Below are 13,662 nucleotides of genomic sequence, written 5' to 3' on the forward strand. Positions count from 1 at the left end.
CAAAGCCACCCCTCCTGCCAGGCACGCGCAGCAGACGAGGAGGCTGAGCATGGGGGCTCATCGGCCTGGCAGCCCCTTGTCTGGGGAGCATACCGCTTGTCTGGGGGACATCTTCAGTAAAGGAGGGGCAGGCGGGGGGGTCTGGCCGACAAAGCTTGCAGTGCAAGCTGAGAAGCAATTTCTGATGTGTCCTCCATTGTCGCTCCCTGATCGTCTGGTTTTCTCCCTCAGATGCTGCGAGCTTTTGGAGAACCGGGGTCTGCCTGAACTGAGGCATCATCCCTGCCCGTGGGAGTGCCGGGTCCACTTCCCCTGCTAAGAAGAGGGTGGCCACCCAGGTCACGAGGGGCAGGGGGTGGGAGATGACATGAAGATCCAGGTGACTGCCTGTGACTCTGACCCAAGGTCGGACCGGTCCTGCCGTGACTGTGCCCGATTCCCAGGTGGGTCACGCGTGCGAGGCTTTCCTGCAGGTGGGTTGGACGCTTCACAGTGGTGTGGCTTCTTCATGAGCCATTCTCCAGCCCGCTCCACCCCGGGACACTGGGCAGTCCGCGTCCGGTGCCATCGTGGGTGTCCCGAGTGCGGGTGCCGCTCCGGGCAGCGAGTGGGCGGGGCCAGGGACCACCAGTGGCCAAGACACTTGGGCCGACTGTCGCCGGCACCCGCGGGCAGACATCCTGACTTGGCCTTATGTCTCTGCCTCTCCTACCCAACGATTCCCTCCCATCACAGCTTCTTACCAGAAATTCCTATTATAAAACGTTCAGAAATGTGTATTTACGGAGCAGTGGCGGTGGGAGGGTCGGGAAAACGGGAGGAGGATGAACGAGTTTCTCACCTCAAGTATTTCATGTTAGACGCGAAACTGGTTTCTGTCCTGGTTTTTCCCCATTTCTGAGGCAGGGAGGGGTGGAGATTAGGTTTTTCTCCCTTATTTTTTCCCACATTTTTAATAAGCTCCAAAAGCAACTGTGACGCAACTGTGTTCCTCGCCCCTCCTGCTCCCATAAAGGGCGGGATTTAATGAACTTATCAATGTGCTCCTTTGCTGGCGCGAGTTCCGTCAGTTGGATGAGACGGCGTAACGGGCACCACACCGCCGGGAGACGAGGTGGAAGCGCGTGGTTTCATCATCAAAACCACGGAAACAGTTTGTGCTGACTAACCACGTGGTGTTTGCCTGGGTGAGGAACGGTCCGTCCAACGCCTGAGGGTTGACAGACCACTTGCACGTGCGCAGGGAGAGCAGCCTCGAGCAGCCCGCAGACCCCAGCCCTACTGAGGCAGCGGGTCGAGAGCGAAGGCCAACGGTGGCTTCGCTGTCCTTCCGCAGGTAGGTCTAGTCCCTCCCCCCCATGAGAAAATCCCGGCAAGGTGTTTGGTTCTGTCCGGGCACACGTGCCTCCGTGGCTCTCAGCTGCCGTCTCAAGTACCTTCGCCCAACACTCCCCGTTTCCGTCTCACTTTGCCAGCAAAGCGAACTTGGCACTAAGGTTCCGGGTGGGGAAAGGGTGTGGTTCTTCCTCCGCAGAGAAGGAGCCCACGGCTTACAGGTGACGAGAGCAGCGCAGATGCTGGGGACCCGGAGGCACGTGGAGGCTGTCTCTTCCCCAAACGGATGGCAGAACCTTGCTTGCCCATCCCCCCAGGCCCCGCCATGTCCTAAAGGAAAGCGGCCTGAAGGTGCCTGGCACCCACTGTCGGCTGCCTGCCCCACGGGACGCCTGCAAGACGCCAAGGCGTTTCTAGAGGGAATTCTGGTGCCAAGGAGCTCTCGACCCGGAGGCCGTGGGAGGGAGAGCTCTTCCTCTGCGCCGGGTGCTCTGCGTGAGGAAGGGGAGGGACACGGGAATGGGCTCCACATGGACCTTGCAGCCGACCCCCACCCTGTGCATCAACCTGCCCAGAAATTCACCTGGGGAGGCACCAGACTGCAACCCAACAGTGGCTCCAAAAGAGGAAACTGAGGCATGGTCGGAGGCCGGTCAGACAGGCTCCTCACACGGTGTCTCTGCGGGACGCCAGCAGCTGGCGACGCTGGCTGGCCTGACCCAGGCCGCACATTCCGGACGCCAGCGCAGCTGTGCAGGTGTGCCCACGACTCAGCAGGTGTGCGGGCGTCATCTCCCCTCTGCTCAAAGCAGAAGGCCGGCAAGAGCTCCAGCCCCTCTCAGCAGTAAAAATCGGACTAACCGACCGGCCAGGGCACCCTGAAATGAGGCCTGGTGGGGACCGCAGGTGCCTGGGCCATCGTGAGAGCATCCCTGGAAGACAAGCACCCATGGCCAGGAGGGGCCGCCCTGGGGACAGGGGCAGCAGCTCCACGTATGTCCCCATCCAGGGTCCCCACGGCCTGCCTGACTGGAGTGGGAGAGCGCACCAATTAATAAAAGCAAATTACCTTTCACCAAGTTACATAAAAGCTAATAGAAATGAAACACTGTGTGTACGGCAGATTTATACTTGCTATAACCATTCCATTCCGGGATGGAAACGTCTTAACGTGATATTAAAAAAGATCAAATTAAACTTTAACGCACGCCACTTTTGGTGTCAGACACGGGAGGCCCCTCACGGTCGCACCGAGTTCCCAGACAGGTTCCACCTGCGCCAACCTTCCGGCGGCGGGGAGGGGGCTCCGGTGGTGGGGGGGGTCCGGCCATGCAGCCCGCTCACCTGGCTCCTCTCCCCCAGCCGGAGACCCCGGCCCCAGGTCTGCCCCCACCCCCTCGTCATGCAGTAGGAAGACCCCAGCCTCCCCGCGCGAGGGCTCGGGGGGCCGGAAGGTGGTGGCCTGGACACATGGTGCAGCTGGGCCCCCCTTGTCGAGGACTGCGTGGGACGGAGAAGAAGGGGTGGGGAGCACACACGCTGAGCAGCAGGACGGCCTCTGCTGCGAGGAGACCCTGGCTGGGCAGGAAAGGCCCAGAACCCCTCAGGCCCTTCTGTGGCTCCTGGAACTTGGGTCAGATTCGCCCACAGGCCCGAGAAGCCCCACACGCAGCAGGAACATAGGACTTCACTCTGGGGAAAAGGGTAGAAGCTAACCGACTGGCCTTAAACCAGTTACACCAAGATCTCTGCTCCCCTTTCCCAGGAAGGTCAACTCCCAGGATGCTCTGGGGGCCAGGGCTGTCCTCCCCCTTGACAGGGTCTGGGCCTGGGGCTGCTGGGCTGCTCGGCGTTGCTCTGTGGGAGCGGAGTGGGGTCAACCCCGAAAAGCCGAGTCGTCGGTAAAGGTGTGGTTAGGGGCAGGGCTGAGGAACTAGGCACCCTGGCTCACGTCCTGGCTCCTCCGAGACCCGGCGAGTTTGCTTTTTGTGCCTCAGTTTCCCCCTTGTGATGTGGGGTAGTGCTCATTGTCAGATGGCCACCGGAGACCAGTGAGCGAGCGCGTGCTGTGTTCACCTGCTGGACACTCCGCTGGGCGCGTCTCGAGGGGACCGGAGTGGGGCTGAAGCCTCCCCCACCCTGTGACTGTCCCTTTGCTTGTCTCTTGCTCCCCGCATGAGTTTCCTAAAAGACGCGTCTGATCTGGTCATGCTGCCGTCGAGTGACCTCATTTTGGAGGTCGTTTTGGGTCCCCACTCTACAAGGTCCCCGAGGATGCACCGATGGGCCACGCTGTCCCGGTCCCGCAGAGCCCAGTGTCCAGCGGGGTGAGCAGACACACGTGGCCATGCATGGTGTAAGCACTGTGGGAGGCACAGAGCGAGAGGGACGCGCCCGGCCTTGGTGGGAAGGAGGCCCTTCCTCACGCCCACGACTGTGAAGGCACCGTCTCGTGGAACTATTAAGAGCCACGTTTAACTCCTGACGAGGGCACAGGCCCTTCTCTGGCCTGAAAGAGCCTCCCGCGTTCCCAGCGCGGTTCTGTTCCACGCTCCCCGTGAGGCCCTGGGGACGCCGTCCTCGGATCCTTGCTGACCCTGAACACAGGTGAGTGTCCGCCGCCCATCTGAACACTTAATTATCCTCTTCATTTTCGTGGCACAGTTTGGGTGATTATAATCCTATTTTCCCAATGAGGCTGAAAGGTCCTTCAGGTTAATGACTTCTCACACGCAGGACGGAGGAGTCATTAAGCCTTCGGGATCTGGGGCTGGGAGGCCGGGGCGCGCGCACCGCTTCACAGCTCCGCTGCTGAGCCGGGGGAGGAGGCAAAGCCTGGCGTCCCCTTCCCTGCGCTGATGGGACAAACGTAGGCCGAACACCGGAGGGCCCAACCGCCCAGTCAACCCCATGAGGCGTGGCGGGGATGGTGGCGTGTATGCGGTGCCCATCGCGTGCTGTGGTTTGTCCCGAGTGCTTGGCGGTGACAAGTCTACGTGGAAGGAACCATTATTTCCTCTACTTCAGAGCTGAGGACACTGAGCCCGGAGAGCTGGAACAACCTCCTGAGGCCATACAGACGTCACGGGACGGACGCAGACTCTGGAGCCAGGTTCCTGATCCTCATTTGAGCTGATCCCACCCCACTGCCTGGGGAGTCGGGCACCATCACCCCTTCTAGAGACCGAAAGAGTGAGTCCAGGGGTCACGACCGTGTCCCCACTGAGTGGCCATTTCCACTCGCCGGCACCCGGCAGGAAAACTGGAGGAGACGCCCAGCAGCAGCAGGTGGACGGCTTTGTGGATGTGAACGCCCGTCGTGGTGCTCGATAGTACGGAACCTGAGCCATGTGGCCTCTGTGGGGTCAGGGTCTCGCGGGAACTCATAAATGGACCTGGGTCTCGCAGGAAGGGGTGGCAGGCAGCCCAGCGGGTTGGTGGGCAGCTGCATGTCTGTGTCCTCTGATGTGGGAACCCGAAGCCCTTTGGAGACGCCCTCTCAAGGACCTGCTCCAGGAGCGTGAGAGAGCCGTGACCCCGCTGCGTCAGCTCCCTGGGCAAAAAGGCTCTTGTCCTCCCTGCTGCTGTCTGCACGTCTGCCAGCACCAGCCACGGCACTGCCACCCGGGGAATGGAATCAAAGTCCCAGAGGCCAGAAACGGGGGGAAGGGGAGTGCCGAGAGATGCCCACTCTGTGTCCACAATGGGGGCAACACATTTCCCAAAAAGTCACCGAGTGTTAATAAGAGTGAGCTGAAGTCAGCTTTCAAAGACACAGGAGAGAGCCAGCCTATACTAGTGTCGGACGTCACTAAATGTGAAGCTCTTTCCACGAAGGATGTGAAAGGGAGTCTGAGGACCCGAATCCTGCCGGGGAAGCCCCCAGGGCAGCGGGACCCTTTCACCGGTCAGGTCACACGAGGGATGATGCTGGCCCTCAGCCACATCTAGAAAGTCAGCAGGACGCGGCCTGTGACGGGGCTGCAGGGACTGTGTCCCATGAGTGGGTGGATGGAGGGATGGCACCATTACAATGAATGGATGAACGATGGAGGGAAGGCTGGCCCCATTACAATGAACGAATGAATGAATGAACGTTGGATGGATGGATGGATGGATGGTAAGTAGACCGGGGAATGGATGGCCCCGTCATCACAGAAAATCCAGGTCTGTCCAGGTACCACTCTGTCCTTCGAGGGCACGTTTCGTTCAGGGGGAGCAGAGCGAGCCTCGGGGGTGGGTGGGGACCCTCCCCTGCCCCGTAGGTTGTTCTGCTTTACAACGGGAATAATGATGCCAGCCTGCAGGCTGGCCGTGCAGGGCCCGTGGGTTGCCTGGTTTCGGGAACTAGGGAGAGCCGGTAAAGGGAAGATGGTGGTGTGAGCACTGCCCTGCACCCGGGATGTGTGACTGAGGAAGGAGGGCTAGACCCTCGCAGTGACAATCGTCACTTCCTGAAAGGTCCTTTGGAACCCGAAGGCCACATCTGCTGGGTAAGATGACGCAGTCCCCGAGAGTGACCAGGTGACACAGGCCACACCCTGCTCGTGATGGGGAGGTGCCTCAGGCCCCCATCACCAGGGACCCGACCCCAGAATGTCCCCACAAAGCTGCGTGGCCACACCTGTGCTTTGGGGGGAAGAGACCAGAAAGGTGTGCAGGCTCTGGACAGTGCGTGAGCGGACCCAAACTGAGAGCCGCTGCGACGGGAGCACTTCGCAGGCCCCGAGCGCGGACCCTGGGCTGGCGGCGAGCGGGTTGCTCGGGACGAAAAATGGAGGCGGGGAGTAACAGGGAACACGCTTCTATCAGTCCTGTTCTCAACACTCTGCTCTCATTACCCGTCCGTTCGATTCCTCCACAACCTGCGAGGATGGCACGGCCATTATCCTCGCTTCATTGTCCAGGGGGCTGAGCCGCCTGCCCAGCTCCGAGGTCGGGAGAGGCGGGGAAGAGCTCACCCTGGAGGCTCCTCTGCGGCCCATGGGCTGTAAACGGGCACCACTGGAGGAGCGTTGGCAGGTCTCCGCGGAGGCCAGGCACACACCTGTGCCAGGCCCCCGCAGCCCAGCAGGTATACGGCCACAGAAACATGTGTTGTTCATCGACACACGAGCTCTGACGTGGCCCAGGGCCATCCGCAGCCGACGGGCACACAATCCTGGTCTCTGTCTGCCGGGGAAAAGCCAGTGCACAACGGACCAGCTACGCTACTCACAATGCCCAAGACGGACTCCCAAGCCCCACGTCTAGCCACAGAAGATTGTGCGCACCCCAGGTTCAAGGTCAGGCACACCAGTCTAGAGGGCTGAGTTTGGGCATGTGGCCGTCCTTGGGCCATGGGATGGTGAGCCCTGAGATTTTGGGTGTGGGCAGTACCTGGGATTGGGTTAGGGCGCTAGTCACACCGGGGTCTCGTTCGTGAAAAGTCATCTGGCTGTGTGCCTACCACTCGCGCGTTTTCTAGGGTGGTGTGGCCCAGTAAATTTAAGAAGTCCTGATTACAGAAATAGGACTCATTGTAGGTGTTGAAAGGAGACCTGCCTCATGCCCCGGCCAGCACGAGGCACTCTGGACTGAAGGCAGTTTTCTAAACAGGAGCTGGGCGTGAGCGCGCAACTCTCTCTCAGCAACCTGGGAGCAGTGCCGTGATTTTTAGTGACCTCTCTGGGCAAGACCATGGCCTGACATTTCACCAGCATCGGGCTCTGTGCTTTGAGAACCAGGCTTGCCACTATTCTGATATTTTGCTTTAAAACAGCTCAGCTGCCGAGCTGTCTGCTTAATGACCTTGTAAACTCTTCTCCGTGATGCCATAACTCAGGGACATACGGGGACGGGGCCACTCCCAGCGTGGCAAGCGCGCAGATGCTGCCTGCCGAGTGTGACGCAGCCCAGCCACGGGGCCTCGGTTTCCACTCCACACGGAAGCGGTTTTGTGTCTGCTGCAAGGCTATAGATACGAGGAGTCCAAGAGACGGGGGATGGGACACTGACTGCGTCTGATGTGGGCTCCGTAAGGGACGGCTGTTGTTTCGGGGAGGAAGAAGAGGGAGGGAAGGAGCCCAAGTGGGGGCAGAGCACCGGACGGGCCGCTCCGCGAGAACGGGATGTGTGACTCCGCAGGCCTCTCCCTGTGTACTGAGGCCCCAGGGCTGCGGGAAGAGGAGGCCTGCGTCCACTCTCCAGCTGGTGGCCTAGCAGGCGGCAGGAAGAGCGGGGCCTGCCTGTCCCTCCTGACATGGGCACTTGGTACCGTGAGTGGGAGGGAGCGTCTGAGCAAGGGGGTGGCTAACGGAGGTGGCACCGGGGGCCTGGCTGATAGCAAAGGGGCTTAGCGTCTTGCCCGGGGGCGGGAGGCAGGCGCACGGGGCGGCAGCCTGTTCGGAAGCTGGACAAGCCGGCAGTGGGGGAAGGGAGGGGCCATTAGATCAGCTTTCCGAGAAGACAACAAAGTCTGATGCAATGATTTTGTCTTTGTCTGTGATTGTGCTCAACACTCGTTGCTCCTGGTTGCGGTGAAGAGAGCGGCAGTGCCCTACAGGGGGGCGGACTGCAGTGTGGCCTGGCACCCGGGGTCTGCTGGAATTTCTCTGCAGAGTGACATTCCGTGGGCCAGAACCCACAGCTCAATCACGTGCTCAGGAAGGACACTTGGGCCAGAGCAGGGATGCCCAATCCCTGCCCACCAGCGTTTATGGCTTGAAAGGGAGGGGGTCCCCTTCCTTCTGCTGCAGAGGCACAAGGTACCCTACCTGGCTGGCTTTGCGGGTGGGTGTGGCCAGTGGGGCTCTGTGGGCCTTCGTGGACAGCCGAGTCCTTCTGAGCAGACTCAGGCCATGCAGGAGGGGAGCCCCCCAAACCCCGGACCCAGGAGTGCGTGTGGAGGTGGAGGATGGCAGGCTGGACGGCAGGACGCTGGGCCGGCTGAGATTCTAAGCCTTTCTGCTGGTTCCAAACGTGAAAGGAAGAAAATGCCGCACTGAACACTCACTTTTCTCCCATCTCAACACACGATTCTGAGCCTTGTGCTGTGCCTCCTATTTTGAGGACAGTGTGGGGACAATGGCACCGGGTCTCCAGGCTGTGAACCAGCCCCTGGTCCCAAGGCTCAAGGCTGCACAGTGGCCAAGGCAAACTGTCCCGCGGGCTCCGTGAGCCCCGGCCCTTCGCGGCAGTTCACAGCGGCCGCCGTGCACCTCTCAACGCCACATCCAGAAAACGTCACATTTACGACCGTCTAAATCCTCTGGACCACAATTCCAGAGCTGCCCTCGAGATGATGAATATTTGGGCCAAAATTCCATCCGTATTTTCCAAGGCAAAATAAATCTACGGCTCTTAACTCCGCTTGCCTGCCGGGGCTCCTGCCAGTACATCACCGGCCAACTGCAGGCCCCGGACATACATGGCTTCAGTAAAAGTCTGGTCACTCAGTTAATGCCCTTGCCCCTGCTCAGATGGAAGCGGGTGGACCCTGGGGGGAAGAGGGGTGAGCAGGATGGGGACGGCCATCCTCATAAAGGGGACGGTGGCTGCTGGAGGCAGGGGCCTCGTCCCAGCCGTGCAGACATCCCCCGGTGCTGCTCTCAGAGTCTGCGTGTGGACTGGCTCCCAGGCTCTCCCCTAGCCTGGAGGAAGCTCTCAGCTAGGGAAGATTCATGCTGGAGGCCTGGACAGCCGCTGCTGTGACTCAAAGGACACATGAAAGAGACACAGACAGCTGATCCGAGATTTGACTCTATGTGCACGAGAAGGGGGGAAGGGAGCTGTAATCAACTAAGGCTTCCTGGAGGAGGTGATGCTTGATGTTGGCCTTGAAGGGCGATATGAGTGACAGGTGCCGGGGCCAGGAAGGCACAAGGTGGGATGGGAGCGTGCAGGAGGCACTGCGGAGAGGGAGGAGGGGGTGTTGGGATGGGGGAAGGGCGGAGCCCCAGCCCCCCGCGGCCTCCCATCTCACACTGCAGAGGTAAGGACATCCTAACACCATTCCCAGATGCTGACAGAAAGCAAGTTTTCCACGCACAGCTGGCACTTCAGGATGTTACGGAACGAGCATCATATTTTAGGGGTAAGAAAGGAGGGAGAGAGAAGGGGCGGGGGGGATTTTTCCATATGGTGAAGGTTCTCATTAAAATCAATTGTAAACTTTGCTAATGGCTGGGTTAACATCGTTTGGAAATCATTGTAAATATCAGCTGTGTCTATATTCAGCGTTTGAAATTTCCTTATTGAAGGCCTGTATAGCTTCGTGTGTGTTTTCCAGTGGAGCGTTATTCATTTAAAGTTGTTTGAAAATCTGATCAGAAAGATCTTCAACCCAGAAATTTAGTGATTTGAAATGTGCTAGCGCCTCTACTCCCGTGTGCTCCTTTTGAGGGATGCTTAGCAAAAGGACAGCTCCAAGAGGGGTGGATCTGGCGTGGGGACGGGGTTCCCGGACCGGCCCCAGCCCTGCGCTCTGCAGGGCTCTCGTCTGTCCTGGGGGCTGTGATCGCAGCACGAGGCCCTGGGGGTGTGGAGGGGAGAGGTGGTTCAGGGCTAGCAGGAAACCGAGTTTCACCTTCATGCCGGGCAGGGTGTACACACTTACTACCTGAATGCCCTCGTCTGCCCGGTGGGCTGGTGATGTCCTCCAGGAGAGAGAGAGGAAGCGGTGTCCGGCACCCATCCCACTGCGGCCTGATGTGGGGTGCAGTCTGGGGGCTCAGGGGTCGGGGGTAGCGGGTCTCCCATCATGGCTCCCCATCACAGCCATGTGATTGGACATCCGTTGCCAGACTGTGTGGGGGGTTACGGACGAGGGTGTGAGCAATGTGCGCCCCACGTTGTCCTGGGGGAGGTGGAGGCGGAGGCGGAGGCCACCCACAGGTGTCAGCACCCGAGCTTCAGCTTTCGCGTCTGGGACAGTCACCGAGCGGGGCTGTGGCTGGCAGGCATGTGAGCCCAGGAATCGCCGTGGCACAGAGGCCCCGCCCGGTCCACACCACCAGCTACAGTTCTCCCAGGTAAACCCACATGCGGGGACCCCTGGCCTAGATGACACCTCACATCTTCTTTCTGTCCCCCTCCCCTGTCCTGCCACGCCTTTACTGTGGTTCCCCTCCAACACGCGACATCTGAAACTTGGCCACGTTTTCTTCTCATGGATAGACGGTAAATATCCGGAAAATTCCTCCATTCCTGACCAGACGCCTACAGCAAAGGAGTTCTCTGTATCTGCTCTTGAGAACGGCCAGGAGGGCCGCGGGGAAGCTGGAAGTTCACCGGACGCCCTCCGTCTGCGCGGGCACGTTCCGGTCTCCGCCTGCCCGGACTCCGTCTGCCGGCCCTGCTGCGTCTGCCAACCCGGCCCTGGGCGACGGCACAGCCAGGCTGTGCCCCACGGCCGGGTGGCTGGCCGTCCGCCGTCCGGCCGTCCGTGTGGGCTGGGCGTCTGCGGCCCCCCCGACAGAGGCGGTCGCGCGTGTGAATCTGCGATCCCCGGCCGCCCATCGCGTGTGTTCCCTCGGCGGCCGCTGCGCTGGGCGAGCCCGTGTGCGTGCGTGAACCCCGAAGACCCTGCGGGCTTTACCGCCAGACGCCGGAGAGACTCTCACACGGGGAGAAACGAGGCCTGATTGCTTGGCTGTGACCACGCTCTGCTCAGCGCCGCTGCCTCTTTGCCGTGTGAATACGCCTCCTGTCGTCTCGGGCCCAGCAGAGCGGCAGGTTAAGTGGCCGAGTCCACGGAAACACATCACGCCGCCCGCCTCCTCGCGTGACCCACTTCCGCAAGTGCCGGCAACGGGGGCCAGAAGTGGGTCGTCCGAAGGGGATGAGGAGGGTGCGGAGGAAAGCACGTCAGGAGCGATCGCTGTGGAAACGCTCCAGCGCGGGCCGCGGAGGACGAGCCAAACACAGAAGCCATGTTTTCCAGACGCATCGGCTCCCTGAGGAGCGGAAACGACCGGCCGCCCGTCCCACGCCCTCACGTTCGCCGCGGCGGAACCTGGGCCAGCTTGGCCTGCGGCAGCCCCGGTCCACGCAGTGCTCCGGACTCCCCCGAGCGGGCCACCTGCTCCTCACCCGCCAGCGCGTGGGGACGCAGGGACACAGGCAGGAGGACTACCTTCCAACAGCTGGGGATGCTTTCTGCCCCTCGGAGACCCAACACCGAGGCGCCCTCGGGCCACGTGGGGCGGGTGGTGTCTGCTGCACAGAATCCATGTCTGAATTCGCTTCCGGCTCTAGGACGGGGCTATGTTTCCGGAGGGAGCGTTTGCTTACGTGTAGATGGCCCTGTTGATGGCTGGATTGTCCCCACCACCTTTAGTGACACCAGGACGGTGCTGTGTTCCCACAACAAGAAGGGGAAACAGCGCGATATGAACCTGCGCCCCTGTCTGGTTTCCCTCTGTGAACCGCTGGGCACAGAGACGACAGCACTGACCAGAATATCGCACAGCCACGGTTCTCCTCCAGCGGTAGAAGACCCGGTGCGCTTGTTTACCTCATTTATGTTTCCAAAACAGCCTTTTAATTTTAGAGTGGCTTTGAATTTACAGAAAAGCTGCAAACAGCCCAGAGAGCCCCCCACAGTCCGCACCCGCTTTTCCCTCCTGCTGACCTCACGCGTGCGGTCGTTACAGTCGGCAAATGGACCCGGACCTGCGGTTAGAAACTAGACCCGTTCTTCATTCAGACGTCCTCGGGACTCCACCCCGGACCCCACAGGACCGCCGGTCTGCACGTCCCCTCAGGCTCCGCTGGGCTGTGACGGTTCCTCAGACTTCCCTTGTTGGTGGTGACCTTGGAGGTTGGAGAACTGCCGTCACACGTTTGCGAGATGTGACGTTTATGCTCAAGTGTACCGCCTCCGCCTTCCTTTGAGTGGAAGCTTATCTCTGCGGCACGGCGAGCCCTGCTGGTACCTGTTCCGCACACTTCCACCCCAAAAGCACGTAAGCCTGCAGAAGAGCCGCGTGCCCGGGCCTTGGGGCGCCTTCCCCTTGGTCTCACACCATCGTCGAAACCCTTCCTCTCCATTTGGATTCCTGGCTTCAAATACGAACTAAAAATAAACCAAATCTACTCACAAAGTAGATGTTGAGTGAGCTAATCTGAAGCCGCATTATCTGCAGATGGTCATTATAATCAAGAGGGCTCCGTGTTGTTCTGCACTTGCCTAATTAGATGTGGCACCAAAAGCTATTCTGGCTTTTAGAAAAATTACCTTTGGAGAAAGTGTCTGTATTTATAAATGCCTGTGTGTGTGTGTGTGTGTGTATGTTTATTTTCGGTTGTCGCATCTGACTTAAGAAACTATATTCTTCTGAAAAACTCACACAACATGTTGCAAACTCACTCAGGCAAACAAGAAAACCCAACTCTCTCCATAGGGGTGCGTGTCACTAGAGCCACACGGCAGGGAAATCGGATGGTGGCGGGACCCTGCATTGAAGAGCGGCCTCGTGTCTGCGGTGGGGGCTGGGCGCTCCGTGCGTGTCCCGAAGGCCCCGGGCTGCACGGCCGCCCTGCACCAGTCCCCCCGAGGAGGAGCAGCCCCCGATCCGCTGATGGGGCAACAGGTGGACAGCCCTCGCCCCGGGACCCCCTCACGGCCACTCGTGGACCGCCAGCATCGCTACATGCAAGTCTGTGGGCAGCCCTGTGCGCTGCTCCACGTTTCTTTCACCGCGAGCCACACAAACAGTCACTGAACTCGTTCCTCGTACACTCGGGCCGACTCACAGAGCAGGAGCACGGTGGGGGGAGGAGGGACACGGACGCACGCCACGCTTCAGCGGTTTCAGCCCACGCCCCGTTTACCAAGTGAGCCCCGCATGGCAGCCACCGACGAGAACCAGGTCGGCAGCCGGAACGGCCCCGCAGGCACAATGAATGTTCCCCTGTTCCAGAAGAGTCCGCGTCGTGGGCCGAGCTGTGTCGGACCCCATCCTGCAGGGACAGAGCACGGCCTGGGGCTCTGGCTCTTGCTGGCTCCACACACGAGAAGGGGCACAGCGGCTCGTCTGTGAGTGTGTGGGGCTCCTCCCGCGTAACTCGGGGGAGGCTCCCCTAGGACAGGGCCCACACGCTCTCTGCCTGCTCCCTCCACCCCCCATGTGCACAGGTCGCCTGACAATAAGTCCCATTGTCTTTGCTCTTACCGGCTCTGGGGACCAGACGGGAGACCGGGGACAGCCTGGCGGGCTGCTCCCAGCACCTGCCCCCGTCCTTCCGCATGATCACCGTCTCCGGACGTGAGCACATCAGGTTCTCCCTGACCTGCCACATGTCATAGGACGTCCCCACTTCGCCCTGGGGAAGGTCTGACGGAGA

At 60.4% G+C, this 13,662-nt stretch overlaps 1 protein-coding gene across 1 annotated transcript in view; it reads right to left on the reverse strand.

Annotated features, from left to right (window-relative positions):
- LOC111141492 (cadherin 4) overlaps nt 1–13,662 on the reverse strand; it is a 511,455-nt gene that overhangs the window by 299,915 nt on the left and 197,878 nt on the right. The gene's annotated exons all lie outside the window — the stretch shown is intronic.

This window comes from Enhydra lutris, unplaced genomic scaffold (genome assembly GCF_002288905.1).
Source record: "Enhydra lutris kenyoni isolate GAN:26980312 unplaced genomic scaffold, ASM228890v2 scaffoldscaffold6, whole genome shotgun sequence".
Classification (NCBI taxonomy): Eukaryota; Metazoa; Chordata; class Mammalia; order Carnivora; family Mustelidae; genus Enhydra; species Enhydra lutris.